The following is a 19559-nucleotide window of genomic DNA, read 5'->3' on the forward strand; positions in this document are numbered from 1 at the left end:
AAATGATTGGTGCAAGGCAAATGTCTGCTTTGCTGTTTTTTTCTGGGTGGACAGGGAACAGGAACAAAATGCTTTATTGCTTGGTGTACAATTATACTGTCAGCTCCACGAAAATGCAGATGGGTGAATATGGTAACAACAGGCTGGTACTGTAGAAACTGCTAGTGTAAAGGGTTAACAAAGACTGCACTTGCTGTACATGACCACGGAGCACAGAGACCGGCAGTGTGAATTGTGTGATCCTCCCGGACACACACACACAGACAGGGACACCTTCACTCCTCCGTGTGCGCAGTGCCCACCTGTCCAGCCCCCCGGTGCCCGGTCCGGCTCCGCCGGCGCCGCTTCGCGCGGGGATGCGCCGCTCCTTCGCGGGGGGCTGTGGATGGAGATGCGGTTTCTGTAGCGCTGGGCTGGCTGCGGGGAGCCATTGGCTGGCGGCTTTGTGAATTTCATTCAGTTTGGTCCAATAGCGGGAGGAGAGCGCCTGGTACAGCCTGGACCTCTCCCCCCCTCCTCTTCCCCCCCCCCCCCCCCATCTCCCTCTCTCTCCCAGCTCGCCTTGCCTTGCAGATCAGTCTCTCCGCGGCTCGGTCTTTCTGCATAGGCAATCACAGCTCCTACTTGCAGACTCAACTCCCTCTCGCACTGATTGCAATGAATTTTCTGCCTGAATGTAGGTCGCTTACAACCGAGAACACGAGTTTCCTTCAAATCCAGTGTTGTTGTCTTTCTTCTTGTTATTTTTAATTTTTCCCCCCTTTCGTGGTCGTTGCATTCCTTTGGAGAAGCCAATCGCATTGGATTCCAAAAAGGAGAGCAGGAACCGTATGTGAATAATCCTGGCTGCATGATAGCCCGAGAGGATTTCCTGAAAGATTCTGGCTGTGTAAAAAAGACCCCTATGCTTCTGCAGCTATCCCAGTGTTAAGGTAGGACTACCGGATTTGCAGTTTGAGTGTTCATTTTCATTTTTTTTCCTGTTGTTTTTTTCTGTTCACCCCCCCCCCTTTTTTTTTTTTTTTCTCGGCGAGGGTGGGGGAAGAGAGGGAGAGGTGTTGCAGTTGGTACTCTGGCAAAGGGCGAGCAGTTTGCTGCAGTCGTCTGTGCTTTTACTTTTCCCATCATGATAAAGCGATACTTTCTTTTTGACATTTCCACCATCATACGCGATCTGCTTGTCACATATGCATATTTATGCAAATTTATTTCTTTTTTACCCACTTCGGTCCGTCCCTTATATTCCCCTTGCACCATAATTTGTTTGGAGGCATTTTGCTGCAATCAGCTATTTGGAAAGGCTCTGAGGTTCTGTGTGAGATGTTTACAAAGTAGCTTTGCCTTCCAGGGAAATAAACAGAAGAGTGTGGAGGAGAGGAGGGAAAAATATCTGCAGTACAGGCAGAGAAAGAAAGAGCGAAGCCACAGTTTCTTGCAAGCGCGAAGAGGGGCAGGAGCGGTACCTCATGCTCTGTGTGAGCCTGTGGTTTTCAGGGAAACAAAAAACCAACACGTAGGGTTTTGGTTAACCACTTTCCTTGCCACCACCACAGCCACGAAAAAGCAAAAAGGGACAGGGACGGGCACGGGCTGGGGGGGACAAGGGAGGCGGCTGCTCGGAGGAAAATCTTGGATCTTCTGGGATTAAGCGGTTCACCCGCTTAAGCTATTCCGTGGTGGGTTTTTCTTCCTCCCTTTCCCCCTCTTTTTTTTTTTTTTTTTTCCCTTTCTTTTCTCCTTCTCCTTTCTTCTTTTTCTTTCTTTATTTCCTTTCCGGGCACGGGTAAAATGCCCGCTTTTGTGATGGGCATGGGCTTCCGCACGTGATGGAGCGGGGACTGGCACTGGGGAGAGCCAGCGTGCGCGGACCGGTGGCGGGGGGGGGGGGGGGGGGGGGGGGGGGGGCGGACGGGGGGCGGCGGGGGGAAAAGGAGAAAAAAAGAGACAAGCACCACCACCACTCACCCCCCCACACTCCTTCCCAGCTCGGCAGTAAATCGGCTTCTCTGCAAAGCTGGGGCGGGGGCGGGCGAGGCGGGGGCTGGCGGCGTGAGGCGCCTCCGCGGCCGCCGCGCTTTGCCCCTTCCCCGCGGGAGAGGCCGTCGGCAGCCCCGCACCGCCCCGGGGAGCGGGGGCGGCCCCGCCGCAGCCGCCCTGACGGACGGGGCCCGAGCAGCCGCCGTTCCGCCCGCCCGCCCCCGCACACATCTCGCGGGCGCGCAGGGTCGGGGCGGGCAGGGCGCGTCCCGCGCAGCCGCTGCGGAAGGGTGCGGGACACGGGCAGCGGGAGTGGGTCGGGGCGGGTGTCCCGCCGTCGTGCCCGGAGCGGGGCTAAGAATAGATGGCGTCGCGGCCGGGAAACTTGGCCGGTTTGGGCGCGCGGCGTGGGGGGAGAGAAGTTTGCGGGGGACGCGGCGGCAGAGGCGGGGCGCGGCCGCCAGGTGGCGGTGCGGGCCCTTCCAGCCGCGCGCCCGCCGCCCCCCGCGCCGCGGCGCCGCGCGCCCCGCCGCGGGGCCGTCCCGCGCGCGCCGCGCTCCGAGCGCCGCCCGAAGTTGGGGCGCTCGCCGGGCCGGGCCGGGCAGGGCAGGGCCGGGCCGGGCCGGGCCGGGCAGGGCAGGGGCGGCGGCAGCGCCGGCGGCGGAGAGCTCCCCGAGGAACTGCCAGGTGCGAGGGACTCGGCCGGGCGGGGAGCCAGGGGGGACGGCAGCACCTGAGCTGTGATTCAGGGTGCCCGCGCCCCGCTGCCCGTCTGCAGCCTCCGTGGAGCTGCTGCCTTTCGTAGGGATGGCTGAAACGCACGGCCGAGTTCGGATGTTTGGTATTTGGACAGAAACCAACACTGCCATAAAAACCCAAAATATACCCCCTACACCACCCTTGAAAACCCCCCTTTAGCCTGATGTTTGATCAGTGTTGAAAGCAAGCTGTGATAAAATTCTAGTTTGGTTTTAAATTAATAACATTAAGGACATATACGCATGTGTTTAGGAGATTAGAATTCAAAGCTTAATTGGAGGAATTTACAGTTATGCCAAAATGGAAATCCCTGCTATTCTCCTCTTCTTAAAACATAAATACATCTGCTAATGCGGATCTCATGTATTAAAGTGTAAGATTTTTTTCCCATATCATGTGAGGCAAAAAATTTTATTAGATGTATAAATCCTCAGTTAGCACTAAAGAAATAAACTATTTGTCACCTTAAGGAGCAATTATTTCCACTAGTTTTAATTCCTAGCTAAGAACACTGCTTTGCATTGTAAAAGTGAACTGATTTCATACATCAAATGAACCCTGAATTTTGTTTTTATTCTAACTACTCTATATCCTATCTATTAATATCTGTGTCGACTTCTGCATAGGTAGCCTTTATATAGATGTGCATTAAGGCAGGAAATTCCAAGTATTTTTTGCTTATATTGCTGAGTAGAGGGTTGCATGCATTGTCTTATGAATCATATTCCAATGAATCATTAAGGTTTGAGAACCATGAAAACATGTCATGCAGTTTCTGGTTACTCAAAACAGCAAAGTCTATGGTGGCATGTAATTTTCTCAGAATAATAGTAAAAGAAATGTAATTTTCACATGATATTTATAATTGTGAAATTATTAGTCCTTTGTTTATAAATACAGCTATTATTACCCTTTCTCTCTCATCTCTATTCACATCCCAGTGTATCGTATAGATCCAATTTTTTTTAGTGGTTTGTGTGCAAGTGCAACCTATTAAGTTGTACCAAATATTAAAACTGAAATTCAGTTTCACATCCAAAATATCTTGGTCTTATAGTCAATGAAAAATAAAAAAAAAAAAACAAATTAGCTCTGAATTAGCTTGCTTCTCAAGAGGACCAAGCTAATTCAGAGCTAATTTGAATTCTTTTTTTTTTTTTTTTTTTTATTTTTCATTGAATGTAATGGCCCTTAGTTTTGATCTCTACTGGAATACATTCATATAGATAAGAAAATACATTTTCCTCCTCCTGTGTTTCTGGAGGGAATGATTACTCACCCACTATTGTTTTAAAATGCAGCGCTGTATCACGAAAATGTAGACTGTAAATCCAAAAATTCCCAATGTTTTTTTCTTGATCAGCAAAGCACAGTGATCAGTGTAATTTCTTTTAAAGTCATCACAATGCGAGCGAACAAAAGCAAGCCTCATAGCCTGAACAGAACAGGCCAACTGGATTAAATTAGGACAAGTGATAAAACTGGTAGTTTTACTGGAGATGCCGTGCTAGCCTATATATTTTGTAGTCTTCCAAAGACTTTAGCTAAGCCCATGTTCTTGGGCAGATCATTCACCTGAAAATGTTTACATTTGATAAAAATGTCAATCCTAATAGCATCCTTCAGCTGGAGACCTGTCATGCAGAGATGAAGACAAGAGGCAGAAAGAAAACCTATTTAACTGAAGCTTTGTATTAAAAATATTATATAGAAACAAGGATCTGTTTGCCTTTTTTATTTTTTAACAAAAGATTGATTCAAGCAACGCTTACTGATTGCTACATAGAGGTTTGCACGTTTGTTTTTGACAGGTTCTCAATACAGCCTCCTCTTGGCCTTTCAAACATGCACACTGCTATTTGATGGCTGAATCACATAGTGTAAAGAGCAGCTCCACCTGGGTAGGACAGGAATAAGCATCGTGCTATAACCAGCATATAATTTAGTCATTCTGTCGCTTGAAGACTTGTCATCAGGATTCAAGATCTCTTCTGCATGAGTAAATGGGTTAGTTTTGTGCACAGAATTACAAGGCTGGGAGTCTTTACAGAAATAAAAATCTAATAAAACATAAACAAAGGCTGCACAAATCAATGTAAGTATCTCATGTCCAGCTGCAGCTATCCTCTGTCACAGTTCAACTTAGGTGCTCTCAATAAATGTTTGTAAAGCATTTATGCTGTGAGCCATTTTGATCCTCACATCTGACAGGGTTATGTACTCAACTATGTCACCTTTTAATAGTTCTCCACTTCTCATTGTATTTGTTTTAGTAGTCCCCAGATTGGATTTGAAAGAAAAATAAAAAAGCACCAATAAAACCCAAACACCAACAAAAAAAATCACTTTGCTGTCTAGTGGAGGAAGAGCAAGTAACAAGTTTTATTGGCAATACTCTTGAAAAATTTTTAGCAATGAGATAAGACACAATGGTAATAAACTTTTCTCAACTTGGATATAAGGGTAGAGAATAGAAAACTGAAAGGTACAATTTATACACAGTCAGCAGTGGTTGAATTTAAAAAGTAGGAAATTCTGGAAACATTTCCAGCAAGTTCAGCCCTCTTTAAGCTCATCCCCCCATGTAAACAAATGAGGTTGAATTTTGACATTAAAAATAAGCTGTATATGAAACAGAGTTACTTTATGGCTTGCATGCATAGCTGACATGAGAGACTGAATAGAAGCAGCCCCTGTAGACCACTGGCTTATCCTGTAAGATCTGCAGTGGGGCTTTACTAGTGTCACGACTAATTCAAGCCGAATGCATTACCACATGCTGAAACAATCCCTAGCTAGGAATGCTCATATTTGTACTGTAATAATCTAAAAATAAAGTGTAGTCACTGATGTCACAATGTCTGATTCTTTCAGCTGTCTTCTGCGCTGAGCCCACACACCACTCATTGTCAAACGACATATTTCAGTAAGTGCATACCACTGGCGAGCTCCAGTGGAGGGTTAGGATTTTCCATGCTTGTCTAGCTTCTGTTATTTATGTGCTGACTGACATTTGCAACTTGATGGGGAGGTAAGCTTTGAAAGTGAGTGGCACTCTTACTGACTCTACAGTTACTGTTTCAATTTCATATATAGTATGAATATAAATAGAAATTTGTATTTACTTGTGTATGAATTTATTTTGAAATAAATTCAATGTTTCACCATAACAGATGACACATGAAATAATACTGGCATGATTTGATGGTAGCAAACTTCCATCTAGCAGTATTTTTCAGATTTGCATCTGTTCCATGCAGCAGACAAAACAAGATAGACCACTGCTTCTCTGTTCAGACAGTCCAGAGGGAAGACTTTTCCTTTGTCCTCCAGCTGGAGGTAGTCACTGCCAATTAGAAGAGGTCTAGGACAGCCAGAAATGAAAGAGGACAATCATGAATAGGATTTCTGACCCAAAGTGTTAATTGAAGTGGTCTAATGGCTTGATTATTTTGAAAATTGCTGTTACTGTAGTGTCTGTGTGGGCTACAGTCTCAGTAGAGACGAAGGAAGAGGTTTTCAAGCTCTGTAGTAGTGTTGCTGTCAGGTTAATAATGGCCTTTCCAGGACTGACCAGTGGTCTTAGTCACTGCCATCATGTGGTGATCTTGTGATATTGTTGTCAGACATAGCTCAGTTAGCGATCAAGCTTCTTGAAGTGTTAACATCACTTTGGACCCTTAGTGAGTAGATATGCAGTTTAATGCCAACAATTCTTTCAAAAATCTGTTTAGAGAAATAGCATGGAGAGGGCTCGAAAAATTAGTTATATTTTTTGTAACTGGATTTCTTTTACAGTTTTAAACTCTGGTAGAAAGTTAGTTAGCAGACTTCAATAAATCTCCTGCTTGGTATGTATTTTTGCTCCAAAACAGATTTTGCAGTAATTATCTCCAAATATCTAGCTGTTCTATTCCAATAAACAAATACTGTATTATTCATCACATTTTGACTTCTGATATATAAAAGCCTTACTTTGTATCCATCCAAATGTAATAAAACCAGGATAAAGCTGATAGCCTCTTTTGAAATAAAAGAATTTTGAATCAAGTCAGATTTCTATTTATTACTATTTATTCTATTTATTTATTATTATTACTTAGTTTATTCATATATATTTGTTTTGTACTGATTTTTGTGGTACTGATTTTAGACTTAAATTTTGCATAAATCTTATGCTTGGAAGTAGACGTGCCAGACAATTTTTCTCCTCTTAAATAAAGTTTTTTGCAGACACTACAAAGAACTCTGCAATTAAAAAGAACAGGGGTTTACTCAACAATTATCAGTAGTTTAATTATACAACTAAAAATTCTTTTTCTGAAAATAAATAAGCTTTTCTTCCCCCCACGCTTTCTCTTTATTTTTTTACTTACTTTATGCCAACAAATATATAATTTCTCACTTATATGTCACTTAGCCATGAAATACCTCTTCTGTGTACTTGGTCATATACAGAACAAATTACCTTAAAATTGTATAACAAATTTGTTTATTCTTTGAGATATAATTCTGTGTTTTCTGATCTGTTGTGAATGTCTTCCAGACATATCTTTTCAAATAAACAAAATTAATATATTCTTCATGTAAAACACCATAAAAGATATAAGCCATATGCTCTCTAATGTACAATACATTTGTACTCATTTTCTTACTGGACATAGCATAAACCATTAACTTTAAAATACCTATGCAACAGGACCAAGATAAATGGACCATTGACAGATTAACGTCATGCAATGAGGTCTGTTGGATTCAGTGTAAAGATACCTGTTAAGTTAAAGAGGCTTTTGGTCAGGTTCTGGGAAAAAGTAGTATTTGGATAAAATGGTATGGAGTATTTCCATAGCGCTGGCAATATCATATATAATGCTTAAAATTTTTCTCCCAACTTCCCATTAACTTCTGCTAATGAAATTGCCTTCAAATCTTTGTTTGAAAAATAAAAAAGAAAGCACAGGCTCTGAAAAAGAATGCATCTCCATCCCTTCCTTGAAGAGCTTGTCATAAGAATGGATGATTATGCACACTTTAAAAGAGTATGCTAGATGATACAGGACCATGTTTTCTCAACTCATGTTTTATTGGTGACTGTGTTTATAAAGACAAATGGTTATACAGACTTGGTTCCATCTGTGATTTCATTCTGAAGTTTCTTGGATTTGCTTGTCAAAGGAACTGGGCGTGTGTTAGATGGAGTATTCACATCCAGTCTGTTCACCTTTTGATTCAGTTATCTCATTAGTTGTGGTGGTGCTCAAGTTTTTGCCAGCTCTCCAAACTAGCATTTTAACAGTGGTACATAATTCTCCTGGATGTTCAATTGCAATATTTTTGGATCATAGATTTCAGTATTATTTTATAGGTGATTTGTGACAAAAAAAAAAAAAAAAAAAAAAAAAAAAAAAAAAGGGCAAAAATCCTCTTCTGGATTCCAGAAGAATTATACAAGAGGTGAAACCCATGTAAATCTTTGGTACATCTGCCATTGCCGAAAGCTCTCTGACATTTATTAATTGGTAGGAATGTACCTGGATTTCATGGGATGTCTTAGGCAAAAACTGGAAAAATACTATACCAACAACTAGAAGAAGTAGTTAGTGAGTTGTTGCTGTATGAAATCTACCCTTCATCCTTAGATGACTTCAGGAAAGCCGTCATCAATCATAGTGTTTCTTCTCAGTCAGATATGTAGTCACTGATTGGTTTGCTATAGTTTCCCAATCCAAATATATCTCTACCAATAATTTAATTATTATTATGTCTGCCTACTGCATTTTATATAATCTACATGAAAGCAAAGATAAGTTCTCAGGACACAATGGCATGAGGGGAAGTAGAACTTCCTGCAAATTATACACAGCTGGACAGATGAGCTGTGGTGCCTGAGGCTGTGAATTTGTATTAACACGGCCAGCAGTAGGTCTGCTTCCTGAATTAGAAATGTTCAGTGTGTGTAGTTTTCAAATGTGCAGGTGGTGAATTTGGGGACAGATTATGTAGATCCAGTGGTTTTCACAGATTAAATAATAGCAGTTGGCATAACTGGAAATTAGTCATGGAGCTGGATGAGAGAGCTAGCGTGTTAATTTCATGCTCACTGTGATAATATTTGATTTATTTCAGGTACACAAGTTACAGTGCAGGTGGACTTACTGCTTAAATCTAAAAAGTCTAACAGTTATTAAGAAAATACATTGCTTAGTTTAATCCTAGATTTATTATGTCTTTCTTTTTGTCAAGATCTTGTAGTTAAGTGTGAGTTACATTTTTTTGAAGACAAATGCTTCTTGTTTCTATTGGTTTGATGTCATTTTTACATAGAGATGTTTCAAATACAGCGTGTTAGGAGTATAGAATGCAGGCCACCTGGCACTTACCTTAAAAAAACAAAAAACAAAACAAAACAAAAAAAAAACCCACCAAAAAACCACCAAACTTTTGCCATTACTCTTACAGCAACTTGTTATGGTCATAGAGAGGCATGGAAACAGAAGCAAAAGTTCCTCCCTAGAAGAGTTGGCTGACCCTCTTTTTTGCTGTAGAATAGCAAATGTGTATTTATCCTTGTAACTTTCAATCTGCATTTTCTTTTTCCTGTTGGCTTTGGAAATAAGATGTTCTAGTGAATTTTCCTCTTGTCCAAACCGGTCTTGTCTATAAAAGTTTTAGCTTGAGAAAACTGAAATTAGAGCATATAGTTAGAATATTTTATTTTCTCTTTCTTCTTTTTCTGCAAGTGTTTGTTGTTGTTGTTTGTTTTTCTTTTTCTGTAACTTTTTAATTTGCCTTAGTATCCCAGAGCCTGTGAAGTGTTTTCCACTCATGACATGATAAAGGTGTAATACGATGACCAATATGATGACCAGTAAAGTGGAAACTCCATTAACTCTTGGGTGTTTTGCATTAGCAGTTCTCTTATGCTGAGTTTGAGTGTCTTTTTGTGAAGGATTTCTTGTTCTGGCAATGAAAATTATATTAGCTATGTAGAACTTACGCTAGCAATGCTGTAGAAAGGACAGGAGATGGGAGCAGTTGTATTAGTGCCAGTGTGTTGAATTCTCTTAGCTATTAAATACATAAGATTGGAAAGCTAAATAAGCCTTGCATTTTGTATATAAGCAAATGATCACTGGATAATAACACTTCACAGAAACGTCCTTCTGTGGTAGATTTCATTTTCTGATTGTCTCTGGAGAATGGTCATTTGGTGAGGCTTGATACTTCACTGCTTCCTGAAATCAGTTAGAGATGGTTTATTCAAGAGGAAACAAAATGTGTAAATAGGAGAAGATACTGTCTGGAGCCTGAGACATCAATAAAGATGATGGAGAAATGGCAGTTCCATTTTGGGAGACAATTAATGGGTTTCATAACAGCAGTGATAGCACTTGTAACACCGCTTCTAGCTCTTAAGGCCTGAAAGCTAAGCACTAAGCATGTTCATGTCTAAGATGAGGAGATTGCATATTCCAGTTCTTACCTTCTCCATGAAAGATTAGGATGCTTCCTAAATGATCTAACCCCTGCCTCTTTTACTCATCATCCCCAGCATGTTGGGGTATTTTCCTTCTCTTGCTTAATACTGCCTCAAGAGGCCCATCCTAGTCAGAGTCTGTAAACAGGCACTGAGTTGCAGACAGATGACCAATTTTAAAGGAAGGTTATAACATGATTCACTTCCACAGAAAAAGAACATGATGACACACAAGGATGGTAGACACACAAGAGCATAGAGAGTACAGTAGTAATAGGAATGGCAGTTCACATACTGTGTTCCATACTTTAGAGAATTTAAACCAGCAGGATATAAATCAAGTTGGATTTACAACAGAAGCTGATGCTTCTGAACATGGGGGTTTGGTTTAATTTGAGGGGGTACAATGTACCTTGACCTTACTGGTCAAGGTAAAAGTACAATTTTTAATATCATCATCCCTCAGTACAAATCTAGATTGTATGCTTTGAAATTGGGTCTGTTTTCTTCTGAATAATATTTTAAATTATTTTATCCTAATAAAGTATTTATATAAAGTAGTTATTGGTATCAATCATCACTGAATCTATTTTTAGTTAAGAATGTTTGCTTGTTTGATTTTGTTTAAGCTGTTTGTCCCAAGAATCATGGAAACTCATCTTTTTTGTTTCATTTCAAATACTTGGGATTTTGGAGTGTTGGATTGTCTTGTTCTGTTTTGTTGAGGTTTTTTTGTGGGAGGTTGGTGTTTTTTGGTTGGTCTTTTTTTTTTTTTTTTGGTTCTCATGCCTTTTTTTTTTTTTTTTGTCCGTGTGCTCAAGTTTTTTTTCCCTTCACATGCCAAATTTTACTATTAACTTGCAGTTTCTCAGAGAAACAAGTTTTGCAGAGAAGTGCATGAAGAATGTGAGGAAATTTACCTGGGATAATATAAAGGCAGGCTTAACAAACTGTGGGTTTTAATGGTTCTGTCACTGGTGCATGGGAGTGAGGGAAAGAAAATTACAGTAAAATGTGCCTTCATCCTACTCATATACATCACTTAAAGATATTAATGTAATGGTTGATAAAGACCATGCAGTTGCTGCTTAACCATTATTTTACATCTAAGTTATATTCCATAGTTACAAAACTTTTTTCTGTTCACATTTTAAAACAGAATTGATATACTTTGCTTAGCTCAAAATTTGCTAAAAAATAAAGCAGATGGAAGAAAGCGATTTTTCCTCAGAGGTTGAAGAGTGCTAGCCTTTCGTGTTCTTAACAAGCAACCTTTCCCTATTTATATAAATGGACATATTGCATACAACAGCAATTTTGAGAGCAATTTTTCTTTGCTTGCTGTGGACTTTATAGTTAAAAGATTACAAGCATGACTAAGATCTCATTAACACTGTTTTTGCATTGTTTTTGTACCACTGATTTCAATGACACTGTGCCTAATATCTGAGTGTCTAGAAGTATTTACTGCTTAAAAAAGGATAGCCATGTTCCAGGATTTCCTCCTCCTTTTGCAGCTAATATCTCATCATTTAATGTATTGATTTGGCAGAGGTCTCTTTTCAGCTAAGAAGAACTTGTTCTCTGTGGAGTAAATTGTTTACCAGCCAGCTATATGTGTTTGCCTTAGTGAATCTGAGTGAAATGGTCCATCACAAATTCATGTAACTGCATTAACCTTCTTGACATTGTGACTCTGAAAAGTTAAGGTGAGGATAGAGGTGAATGACAGGAGATGGTGAAAATGAAAATGATACACATTTTACTGTGTGTAAATAGGCTTAGAACTTAAGTGATTTTTAGGGATAAATTTATCTTTTAAATTTATTTGTCCCCTTTAGATGATTCGTGATAAACAGCAAGAGTATGTTTTATCAGAATTTTAGTTCGTAATCCACACTAATTTCTAGTATGTACTCAGATTTTATGTTTAGATGGGCAGAAGTTGAAGGTACAGAAGGAAGAAAATGGATGGAAAAAACTTAATCACAACATTTTTATTACTTTACACCAATTTCTTTTTCTGCTCTGACATGTACCAGGATTGATTATTTATAGTGCATACTTTCTATGAATAAATAAGCACTGAATTTTCTATAAGAAGATATCTCAGACTAGAAGTAGTTTTCCAGAGAAGATTAATAAAAATATGCCTGAAAAATTCAACTTTCCAGAACAATATATTGCCTTAATTTGCAAAAAAAATAAAAAATATTTCACTAAAAAAAAATTGGATGAAGAATCTAGACTTTGCTAGACTGTTACATACTGTCCAGAGTCTTTCATATATGTTGAGAATATCTTGGGGGAGGGCGGAAAGAAACAAAGGAATTACTTTATTATTTATTTTTGTTTCTTTTTTCTTTCTTTGTTTAGATTTTATTTGGCTAATGTACCGTATAAGGCAAAACGGGTTTCAGACATCTAGACTGATAACCTGCAACACTGCATAATCTTACTTCAGAAATATGCAAAATGGCCACTTTAGGGAAGGAGATGAGCAGGTGAAGATTTGTGTCTAGCCCAAATACAGAATCAGAATATAGCTCCAGCACTCAGACTGGGAAATGTTTCTGGGTTCTCTGACCTGGATGTAACTGAAGTCTTGCCAGGAATCACTCTTGCTTATCCACTGTGATTTTGAAAGCAGTAAGTTCATGGACTGCCGTGATGTGTCATGTACAGAACAACCAGGGAATCAGGCACAGCCAGCATGGGTTTAGGAAAGGTAGGTCCTGCTTGACCAATGTGGTCTCCTTTGATGACCAGGTTACCTGCCTAGTGGAAGAGGGAAATGCTGTTGTCTGCCTGGATTTCAGTAAAGCCTTTGACACCATCTCCCCCAGCATTCTCCCAGAGGAACTGGCAGCCCATGTCTTCAACAGGTGCACTCTTGGCTGGGTTGAAAAATGGCTGGATGGCTGGGGCCAGAGAAGGGTGTTGGGTGGAGTTACACTGAGCTGTCAGCTGGCCACAAGTGGTATACCTGAGGGCTCAGTGTTGGGGCCAGTCCTATTTTATATCTTCATCAATGATCAAGTGCATTCTTAGAAGTTTGCAGAGGACAGCAGGTTGTGTGGGAGTTTTGATCCGCTGGAGGGTAGGAAGGCTCTGCAGAGGGATCTGGACAGCATGAATCAATGGGGCAACTGTATGAGGTGCAGTAAGATGAAGTTCCATGTCCTACACTTCAGTCATAACAACCCCATGTAGGGTTTCAGCCCAGAAACAGGAAAGAATTTTCATTCTAGATTTTCATATATATTATTACACAAAGGGTGTTCATTTGGATTGAAGTATGGTGATTTTTAGGTTTAAGTGTTGCATAGGCAGTACATATGAGGCTTCTCTAGTGTAAAGTAAAAGTCTACAAAACAAAAGGTAAGGGAAGTTGAAGCGGGAGGGTAAACAAAAGAGGAACCATTCTGACTGTAGTGCTGGTATTTCCCACAAGTACCTACCATACAACACTATTGGGATTTGCAGTTGCAGGGCTGTCATAATAACAACACAAGACCTAAAGTGTGAGAACATCAAGGGATAAAGAAAAATGATGTTATGGAGGGCTCGGGAAATCACTGCTGCAGTGGCTTAGATGATAGCTTACAGGGCTGTGAATTGCAGACCCTTGACATTACTGAGGTTGAAATACTAATTTACTCAAGGCAAAACATGATTTAACAGCATTCATGAATGAAAAATTTGTATTGGATCACTTAACATCAGAGACAGAAAAATTAAGATAATGTAGGCATAACTTAGAGCTTTTGCCTGGATGCTTTCTTTTTCTCAAAAAGGAAGACTATAGAGAATTTAAGGGTATTTTTGTTTGTCTTTACCTTGCTTTAGTTAAAGACGTAGTGTATCAGTAAATACCTTCATTTTTAAATGATATAGTGATTTTTTAAAACAAAACTACATAATTTACTTTATGTTTTACTATATTCATCAAAATGGAGCAAGTACTTTTTTGTATGCTGTTTGGAAGTTCTAGGTGACTTTGTATCCCTTTATAACTTCTATTATTTCATAATGGATCCTTTGGAAGGAAGGATGTCCTCTCTTCCTAAGACTACATCATTTATCAAACAGTAATTGCCACGGTGCATTTAGATGTACTATGACTTTGTAAATCATCACAAGAATTGCCTGATATCCACATTACCCAATGCCTCAAGGTATTCCAAAATACAAAATCTAGCCACAGGCATTAACAACACACACAGTGATTGCTGTCATATTTTGGTGCTGTTCCCAGAAATGCCACATTCAGAAGGCTGTACTTTGAGGAATGATGCTGCATAATCAGCTGGCTAAATTCATTAGAAGCTGAGGTACCACGACAGGGAGTACAATGTTATCCTTGACGATCTTGGCTTTTGTGGTAGCAAACAGCAATACCCACAGAATTTCTTGATCTGGTTACCAACTGATTCAGTCTTTCAAACTATTCCCAACACTGGCAATTTTTTTTTTTCACCACATCTTTTAGCTTAGCTTCAGTTTTCTTTCCTGAGAAAGCATTGAAAAAAATGCTGAAGTTCCTCAATAGTCCAAGTAACTACTTTGGGCAATAAGATCAGTTGTTCAGTGGCTGAATGTCAGGTTTATTATTCTTAGGGTTTGGCTGATACAAACTGAAGAAGCTGAGAAATTGTGACTGTTAATTCTGCACTGTTCTCCTGTAAGAAATAGGGAAAAACACACGACCACCACCACCCTGCTCCCCTCCACCCGGAAGAAAAAAACAACAAAACCCCTTCTTCTACCATATGCCTAACTCATTAGGGGTTGATGAAACATCCTTACAGGGTTGCTACTCTGTTTCCCAGTGTGAACTGTATATGTTCAGTAAGGCCATGTTTAAAGTTTTTTGTCAAATATCTACTGAATATATTGCACAAACTAGAAGAACTAGAGAGGAATGCATTTTAGTTTTAGTCCACATATTCTAGATGTCGCCGGGAGTTCATTCTCTTTGCCTTCTAACTTGGAGTCTTTCGTTCCCATCCTGCTCAACAGCAACACTAGATAATCAATTCATATTCACATGTACTGAGCTTTATGACAAAAATTTCACACTTTTTTTTTTCCACAGCTGGTTCAATGAAGACAGCTTTGGTGAGGCACCAACAATCTCTGGATTTCAGTGATTTTCCTACTAGTAGATAAGCATCTTTCTCTCAAAGATGTCTTTATCAGATCAGTGAGGATTCTATCTGTCTGCCAGAGCTTTTTACTTCTTGCTAGTGTATATATATATATATATATATATATATTGAACGTAATATATACTATTTAGCTCAGATGCCACTGAAAACCATAGTTTTGAATCTCTTGGAAATGCTGTGGGTTTTGGTTTTCACTATGGAAAAACATAGCTAAAGTTATTTGTTACTCATTCTTCAATCTAGATGCTTTCAGCTACTTACCAGATTAACTGTCTAGTATGATCATCAAAAAATTGCAGAAAAATGCAGAAAATTTTTCTGAAGTTTTTAAGGAAAGACCTTGCTTGAGTCCCTGTGGGTTGGTTCATTCTGCATACCAGAAATTTGTTCTCAAATTGAGACAGTCATGTGCAAATTAGTTATTTTAGGTTCTCAATGCAATTTACAGGAATAATTAAGAATTTTGGGATGCAATTGACCTTTTTTAAGGTTTTCTTCAGAATGAGATTAAGCACTTGTGATTAATGAATAAATGAATTTGATTGGGTGAAACTGGATCTTAGTCAGTTTACATTGTTCCAGAGACCATTGCCTTTCCTGTTCTAAGACCTGTCTGAGACACCCATATTATTGGTGAAGCAAAGGTCCCTTACAATTTATTCCTTTATTGTTATTTCTGTTTATGTAAAGTTACAGGTCTTGTTTTAAGATAAAGTATTCCTCTTTTTATGGCTTACAGTTCTTGATGTTTGAATACCTGCATCATTCTCAAACACATTTTCATTATGAAGCTGTGGGGTTGTTGGATGTCTGATATGCTTGAGTGCCACTGATAGTCCAGGATCTAGCCTTAATTTTAGGTTATTACTGTACCTATCAGAGGCCTGAATCATTCGATTGTATTCCTTTCTGTACTTTTGCGTGCTAGCACATTTGTCAAGTTTTTGTGGGTTATTGGTGTCAAAAAATTTCATTGTTCTATCCAGCATTGTCATTCAGTGGTTTTAGTTGTACGTAAAAATATCAACTACTCATTTTTGATGTATGCAAATTGTTATGTATGAAAGAAATAGAGTATTTTATATGCTGATTACCTCCAAGTATATTCTGTGTGAGACATCCTTTTGAAGAAATGTGTGGAGGAGTTTTTCAGGATTTTCAATTATTTTGAATGTAAAAGGGGTGAAAAAAATACAAGGGGTAGATCATCTATTTGAAATAATTATAATAGATATGTTTTACTGTGGCTGAGTTTAAGGACTCAGACTGTCATTTATTCCTTTGGATGTTTTGATAAGCAGAAAACAATGGAGATGTGTATGATTTTTTTGGGACTGGTGAAATGCAATGTAGAATACTTACATTTAAAGGACTAAGTTAACAATATAATCACTGGAAACTTCATATGTATTTCATAAGGAAAAACTCCACGTGTTGCCTGCTTAAATCTATTTAACACAAGACATAAAATTTAAACTTCCAAAACCAGCAACAAAACCAGCAGCTTTCATTTCTAGCTAATACTGAATATTTTAAACCCTCTATTCTTTTTGGAATTATGAATTGCAGTATGAAAATTTGGAAGCAGAAGACTAGCTTCATTATTTATACTAATAGGTGAGCACATTATATAATTCTAATGACCAATAATTCAGTTTCAATATTTTACTGAAATATACCAATGAAGGGAATAGCTAATATAGTGGTTCTTGCAGCACAGGTCTCTCCATTCAGAAGCAACTTTTAATATTTCTCACATGAAAATAGCTAAAGAATTAGACATATATGGATTTATTTTTTTAAATTTAAACTCATGTTAAAAAAACACTTTTCAAATGAAAAATTTTCAGGTTCTAATAAAAATAGAATTTGTGCATGTATGTGTTCATGTAGTCTTCAACTCATGTCAATGTTTGGTGCTTTTTATTGTCTAAAAAAGACTGCATGTGTCCACTTGACAATCTTGATGGCCTTAATGTAGTTTTTTTTTTTTAATGAGTGATTTTAAAAAAAATTAAACAAATGCAAACTCAAATTCTTTTAAAAATGAAAAAAAGATCATCTGTAATGTTCTTTTACTGTGAACAACTCTCACTTGAATACCCTCTAAGGGAGGGTTTTTTTGAGGGCATCCATTGCAGGTGGATTCTTGAGTGAAATACTAGCATTTTTTCAGGCAGCAGTAATCAGATAGTGATAATCCCTGTTCACAGTTGGAAGTGCTTACATGGCAAGAATCTAATTTCAAAAGCTTATGAGCTGTGTTTTCTACGAAGATTTTTTTTCTTGATATCTTAAGTTCATTTTCAGCTCCTGAGACTATTATTAAAAAAAAAAATCTAATTCAAAGTTAAAAGCTCTGCTTAAAAACTTCTGTAAGTGTTAAGAGCTGTATTTAAAAAAAAACAAGCATTTGCTCTGATATCCTGTTGTTTACCAAGGAAATATAAAAATTAAATTATTAACTAAAATCAGATGATGACTACAACACAACAGGTATTTATCACTTAGCTATCTATGAGTCTCAATTGCATTTTAGACATGTGAATAGGAAAAAAAAAGGAGAAAGAACTGCAATCTGCCATGCTTTTAAGTGTTTGCAATTCAATTTATATATTGCTGGAAGATTTAGTTTATTTGTAGAAACTTCAAATTGTTACTTGCATTCAGAATACCTTTGTTAGCATATTTACCTGTGGCTGGAAAATTTTTTATACATTAGGGAATTATTGTTGAAAAATTGTTGAAAACATACACACCATTTAGAGTTTGCAGTACTGGAAAAAAACAGGGATTTTATTGCTGCATGGGTTTGTCACCAAAGGGGTTTTTTGAGCTATTTTTCAAAACTTTTGAAGATCAGGCCACTTAGGTGATGCCTGGTGTGAGCTTATATTTTGTCATTATCCTTCCAACCTCTAACCTCCGCACACATGTGTTTCAGGAGTCTGTGTGTACTCAGAGGAGTATTTCTGTCAGGATCTGTGATATTTAAATGCTCCCGAGATTGTAGAAAGTCTCTGTCTTTCAGCCCCGCTGCCAAAGAAGGAATCGTAATTCGTCTGTGCTGGTTTTCAAGGTTGTTTATTTCTTCTTACCTAAAATATTTTCTCTCTGAGCTGCAGCAGGTCTGTCTTGCAGGACAGCGTGCGGGGCTCTGCCCCTCAGTGGGATGTTACAAACATTATATACTAGAAACTACATGTGCTATATTTACAACAACGTGCCAATATCTATCACCCATGTTGAACAGTGTGTCCCCAGCCCAAACCAATAGAAAAATGCCAACACCACAGTGAAACATGGAGGGCATGAGGAAGAAGAAAAAGGACAAGTTTCCTCCATCTTGCCTCCTTTGAACCCCTTATCTAGAATCCTAAAATTCTACTTTTATACCCATGCCACACTAATTACTACTTATATCAAACACTCAGAGCTTGTAATTCATCCTGTAAGACTGAAAACTCTTTTCCATGGATAGAGATCAGAGACAGTGTTTCTCAGGGCTCTGTACAGGGGGGTTTCTGACCCTCTGCCAGGGTCCCGGACCTTTCAGAGCAGCCAGAGAGGGATGCCCTGGATTCCCACATTTTTCTACAAATATTTTAAAGCACTGTGCAACAACTCCAAATTACTGGATCAGTACACATCCTCACAGTGACATGACAGTGCTGTTCAGCCCTCCAGAGGCTGGTGCTTTGCTCAGGCAGAGAGTCCTCTGGGACCTGAGCCATGGTCTTTGTAGAGCACTACAATGCAGTATGTGACCTACCAGTTTGGTCAGAGTTAGCTTTGTTTCACTGTGAGACTCAGGGTGTATCAGCACTTCCTAGAGTTTTTGAGATAAAATTTGTCTTGTGGTTTGCAAAGTGACAGCAGTTTTGTGTTTGTGGAAGAGACTTTTAAAATATGTTTTGCTTTAATGCTCTGCTTGAGACCTTGTGATTGTTTTTGCTGTCACAACCATGCTCTGATTTATAATTTTCCAGTAGCAGCTACCAGCTATTGTCAGAATTTCCTCCCAAAATTATGTGTCCAATAGACTGCAGTCAAGTATGAGACAGCAACTATTAGCCTTGGATATGTGGACTGACTTCTGCAGTTTACTGATCTCATGAGAACTTTTATTGACTTCAAAGGGCTGGATCAACCTCTTAGTTTCTGCTCAAAGCAAC

At 39.0% G+C, this 19559-nt stretch overlaps 1 protein-coding gene across 4 annotated transcripts in view; it reads left to right on the forward strand.

The window, feature by feature from the left end:
* Positions 1 to 555: 555 nt before the first annotated feature.
* NLGN4X (neuroligin 4 X-linked) overlaps positions 556 to 19559 on the forward strand; it is a 164310-nt gene continuing 145306 nt past the window's right edge. For 3 of the 4 annotated variants that reach the window (XM_053935271.1, XM_053935273.1, XM_053935274.1), the window contains exon 1: positions 2582 to 2664. The gene's annotated coding sequence lies outside the window, so the exon portion shown is untranslated. Of the gene's footprint in view, positions 933 to 2581; positions 2665 to 19559 lie in introns of those variants that run through there. The other variant, XM_053935272.1, reaches the window with a different exon arrangement.

Source organism: Vidua chalybeata, chromosome 2 (assembly GCF_026979565.1).
Source record: "Vidua chalybeata isolate OUT-0048 chromosome 2, bVidCha1 merged haplotype, whole genome shotgun sequence".
NCBI classification, from domain to species: domain Eukaryota; kingdom Metazoa; phylum Chordata; class Aves; order Passeriformes; family Viduidae; genus Vidua; species Vidua chalybeata.